This window comes from Pinus tabuliformis, chromosome 2_1, assembly GCF_031772625.1.
Source record: "Pinus tabuliformis cultivar Carrire ecotype Pingquan chromosome 2_1, CPIR1, whole genome shotgun sequence".
Classification (NCBI taxonomy): Eukaryota; Viridiplantae; Streptophyta; class Pinopsida; order Pinales; family Pinaceae; genus Pinus; species Pinus tabuliformis.
In genome coordinates this window covers 825333216-825339215 of record NC_142299.1, presented here as the reverse complement: position 1 = coordinate 825339215, position 6000 = coordinate 825333216, and positions in this window count along the sequence as shown.

Sequence of the window (6000 nt, the reverse complement as noted above, 5' to 3'; positions counted from 1 at the left end):
AAAATCAGAATGAAACGTTGGGATGAGCTCGAATCTTAATTTTAATCACATGTCGCATGGTAAGGAAAGTTCTTGCCACATAACAATAAAGAAAATTTACAAGAATTTTGTTTTAATCACATGTCGCATGGTAAGGAAAGTTCTTGCCACATGACAATAAAGAAAATTTACAAGAATTTTGTTTTAATCACGTCGCATGGTAAGGAAAGTTCTTGCCACATGACAATAAAGAAAATTTACAAGAATTTTGTTTTTTAGCCACTCAGCTTAAGGACAAATCTTCCTACCAACTACCATACATAACAATAAAGAAAATTTACAAGAATTTTGTTTTAATCACATGTCGCATGGTAAGGAAAGTTCTTGCCACATGACAATAAAGAAAATTTACAAGAATTTTGCTTTTTAGCCACTCAGCTTAAGGACAAATCTTCCTACCAACTACCATGAGTATCTTCTAAGCTCTCTATTTTACATGTGAAAAAGACCAATCTTTGAGCTCAAGCACATCTTTGACTGACAGTATGACAATCTGCGTAGCAACCCAATCGTTGAATGGCCTAATGTGTTGTGCAATCAGTCTTCAGTAAAAAAAACGTGAATCCGGAATTTTTTTCACTGAAGACCGATTGCACAACACATTCAGGTTAATATTCCTGGTATTCTCCCTCACGTTTGGCTGTGCTGCCAGGATTTTATGTAAACCAGATCACCGTGCACGCATATACCTGCAAAAAAAAGTTAGCAGTCTTACCGAATTACGACAGATAAGTTACAAGGCTTATAAAATCGTGCAAGAAATTTGAACTATAGCAGTCTTACTGAGATCACGGGAGATAAGTTAGAAGGCTTATCAAATCGTGCAGGAAATTTGAACTCGGGCAAACCATAGCAGTGGCATACAAAGTTATCGCGTCACCCATACATAGCTTATTACATTATCTCTAAGGATTTATTACTTTTGTCAGTCTTCAGCATCATTCCGTTTTCTTTTTAACTGTTTGTGCTGCATAAACACATTTGGAACAGAACACAATTTAGTAAATAGATTTTGAATCGTAATGCAATTTAGTACACATTGACATTCCAGTTTAATAGTGCTAACTTCTTCATATCAACAATCCCGTCTTACATCATTTTAATTCAACGCTGCTTCACCTCGTTGTTAATTCAAAGTCGTTGAGCAGCATATACTCTTAGATGGGGCATCCCTCAGGCTCATACACATCTTTTTATCGTTTCAAAGTTGATGAGAGGCATACACTTTGGGAACCCATCTATATCTATATATATAGTTTCTATACATATAATTTTAGTTTAGTAATTGCATTGGGAAGTCATTTATGATTGCCTTATTAAATATATGTAAATAAACCGTGATTAAATCTCTAAAATAATGTAATCAAATTTCGAGGTGAAATTTTTATATGAGATACGTTATCTCTTTCAGATTATTCTACATTTCATATCTAATGTTTATTTACATCTGATATCATATGTGTATTCTGTGATATTTTATTGATGTATATAGGTTATATGTAGTTTTGTAGATTTTTTTGTATACCATTCATCAGGTTTGTGAATATCTAAATGTTTTGGCTTCTTGTTAGGGTAGTAATTTAGTAATCCATGTGTTTATTTATCATTATTAAGTTAGTATTAATCTATTCAAGTTATGATATTCAAACTATGATATTTAATTTTTTGAATAGTAAATATATTTCTCATTATTAATTTATTTTTCAAACATTTGATTAGATAATAATTTGAAAGTTTTATTACCTCTTTGTATATTATAATATCATGTAGATAATTGTATCACACAATTTATGCATGCCTTTCTATAAAAATGGATAGAAATAAAATATAAATAAATATTTAGTAGGAATTACTCCACACCACTTATTTAAGAGTAAAATTGTAACTACCCACCAAAATTTAGTAAATTTTATGTTTGGAAAACAAATTAATTTATCCACTTCACATCTCAATTTATTACTTTTTTCCAAAGGAATATTAGATTTTCATATTCACTATTATTAGTTTATTATTTTTTTTCCAAAGGAATATTAGATTTTCATATTATCTATTATTAGTTTAGCATTGGTCAGAGTAGCTTACACTTTAATTTATCCACTTCCTATCTCAATTTATTACTTTTTTCCAAAGTAATATTGGATTTTCATATTAACTATTATTAATTTAACATTGATCAATATAACTTACAATTTTATATACAATTTTTTCTCAGCATAATTTCTAATTTAAATGGAAAAAACTAAACTACTCAACAACACTGGTTTACTAATAAAAAAAAAAAAAATTACACTCCGTATATACCAAATATATATATATATATAAACAAAAACATCGAATAACTTAAACATTACAGGACATAAATACTTTTTATAACCACTCAAATTAATATTAAATTTTAATAAAATGTCCAGAGAATAAAGGAAAACCGATAACGTGAGCGTGGAAAGTGGAAAAGTGACAATGGTAATGGTAGATTAGTAATCTCGTGATGTGTTATAAATTTTTGTAGTATATATTTCATTTTATATAAATAATTGCAATCAATTAATTAATTATATTTTTTAATTAATTTATGTTAAAAATTTTACATGGTTTTATGGTGTATGAATTATTTTAGTTTAATTTAATATTATAATTAGAAATTTTTAACTAACAATTAATATTTCCAATTATCAAGAGTAACTGAAGATAGAACAATAAATTTAATGACAAATAAGATAATCAACACATCAACAACAGACACCAGGTTTAGTCAAAGATAAGGGAAAAACCCCACTAGAGGGAAAATCCTTTAAAATTCTTCTATTAGATTGTCATAAAATGTTCAAGAGAGAGTACAATGAGCCCAATGAAATATTATCCATTAAAAAAACCCAATAACATTCAGAAATATGTTTCGCACATCGAAATATATCAAAGACAACTTTTCTTGTCTACAGTCCATTGCGGTCAACTATGGTCAACTTTGGTAAAATTTGAGTCAAACTTCCTGGTCACATGGAGGAGGAACTGTGCGAGGGAATGAAGGCTTCTAGTTGTTCCCTTGAGCCTACAAGCCAACAATTGTGATTGAATTTCTCTTATGACAAGCCAATGACTGTTACCCAAAACCCTAAGAATAGATGCAAGCATCAAACCCTATAATTTTAGACCTTTGCAAACTTCTTTTCTCATCCCAACCTCAGACCTGTGCAAATCAATCAATGAAGAAGAGAAGAGGAAGAAGCTTGGTGATCTCTAAATGATCTTGAGGTTACTTGAATTTATAGGCTTCCAAGGGCGGCCAATTTAGTATAAGGGCCAACCTTTCCAAATATATATATCTTGGTTTTTCTTCATAAGTACACTTTCCCTTGTCCAAATTTGATGATATTTAGGTGAAGTTTTGTCCTGTCGAAAATAGGAATTCAAGGAAATCATAATATACATCAAATGAGGTATCCAAAGAGGAATTTGACCCTAGTTTCATAATTTAACACCCCCTCTCAACTAGCGAGAATTCCACGTATCAAGATCTGACGATTGATCAACATGTCATCCTTCCATCATATCATGTCCCATCTCTAGTTAACTCTATTTGCTAAAAAATTCTAGAATATAAAGAAGAAGAATCATCGAGGAGCTAACACTACCACCCTCTACATCGTCAGAGAGCATATCTCGATCTGAAACCACATCAGGGAGTACATCTTTGCCTGAAATCTCATGGGGGAGGTAAATATCTCCAAACCCATATCGAGCAATAGGTGATATAGGGAAGCAAATCTCAACCCATCCTATTGCTTATTGATCTTCACAAAAATAATCCTGAAGAGTCGTGTGGTAGAACACCTGCATAATAATCTCAGCTTGGTCTCGATACCCAACTTACCAAAATGTAAGGACCGCATGCCCCTAACCTCCTCAACATGTTGGCCAGATGGGTAGGGACAATCCCAACAATCCCGACTTGTGGGTATGATGCCAAATTGAGTATACCCTGCAAAGACAGATATAGGGGAGAAACATCTCCAACCTTTTGGGTAAAAGATAGGGGTGATACCCTATTGTCTAGAGATACCTCAAACCCAAGAGCCTTTTATCTCAATTCCACACCCTAGGAGCTCAAACAAGGGGCAAAATTCTCTTTGTTTCCTCGATCAGTGATGCCCCTTATCAAGAGGGGTCACATCCATAATTAAAAGCTTCTCTTTGAAGACCAAGAACTTCCCTTTCAAGAAATTTTTAACGAGAATATTTGCAATCTACTCATCTGTCAATATATGATCAAGTCTAATGGCTCCTCTGTGCACCATGTCTCGAATTAAATGATATTTCATATTTATGTGCTTGGACTTGTCACAAAATAATGGATTATCTCGCAAAAAAATCCCACTCTTTTTGTTGCAATATATCACTATAGTCTCTAGGACTTACTCAAATAGCCCTCCAAAGATCTTCCTCAACCAAATTGCTTCGTAGCTAGCCATGCTAGCGGTAATATACTCTACTTCGATGGTACTCAATGCTACAAACTTATGCTTCCTTCCCATCCAAGATGTTATGGGAGATCCAAGGCTAAAACAACATCTAGATGTACTCTTCCTATCAGCAATGTTTATTTCCCAATCATCATCAGAGTATCCATGGAGTCAAACATCTCTAGCAGGATATCTCAAACCAAATGTGATTGTTCCATACAAATATTGCAAAAAAAATTTGGCAGCGATCCAATGTACAGGGAGAGGTTCTGTCATGAATTCACTCAATGTATTCACTGTGTATGATATGTCTGGAATGGTCTTCACTAGCAACATCAAAGCCCCAATCAATTGTCTATACTCGGATGGATTCACAAAATCAAGTCTTGGATCCTCTCCACATAACTTATTAAAGTTTATTTCCATCGATGTGTGTAGGGACTTTCATTGTGTCATTCCAAATATTTCTAATAGCTTCACAACATATTTTCCTTATGAAAGTAAAATCTCTTCGGGCCTTTGCCAAACCGTAGGCCCTAGAAAGTAATGCATGAGTCCAAGGTCTTTCATCTCAAATTCAAGGTTATATCTCTCTCACACACAATGATTAGGGGCTCACTACTTTTCAAGAATAGATTGTCAACATATAAAACCAAAATCAACGGCATACCTTGAATTACCTTGAAGTAGAGGTTGTAGTCAATGTTGTTTCTTGTGAATCCCAGCTTCATCAAATAACTATCTATGTGGGCATTCGCTCATCTAGGGGCTTTCTTCAAACCATAAAATGCCTTCTTCAATCTAAAAACATGTGTCTTTAGATCCTCTACTTAAAATCCTCATGGCTTCTCAACGTACACTTCTTCTTGTAACATGACATGAAGGAATAAAACAAGCTCTCCTTCTTCATGCTTTTGAATCCTTGCTCTTGATATCATCCTTTATTATTCATGAGTGATCTTTCCAACAATTTCATCAAATTACTGGAGGACATTGTTGTTGCTTATGGTAGTAATAAAGGTTTCCCAAATAGGAGGGAATCCTCTTAAAGTCACAATCACCAATTCCCTGTGAGGCACAAATTCCCCAACTCTTTGCAATTGCTATATAAGACGAGTTATACTCACTTTGTAGGATTTCACAGACTCTCCTTTGTTCATATTTGTGTCTTTCAGCTGATATTTCAAGGAGATGATTTCATTCAAATTGTTGACTTCATACATGCTAGTTATGTTATCATAAATTTCCCTTTACTTCCTCAAACTTCCAACATATGCAAGTAAATTATCTTGTAAACCAACAACTATAATTTTCTTTGCTTTCAACTCACTTTTTTTGTACCTGTTCTAGGGAGAAGTGGAAGCATTCTCCAAAGGCTCAGGTACTTGTCCTTGAATGTATTCGAACACATCATTGTTGTCAACTATGATCTCCAACTTGACTTTCCATGCGACAAAATTGGATGAGTCACCCAACTTCTCCTTTTCCTTGAAGAAGGAAG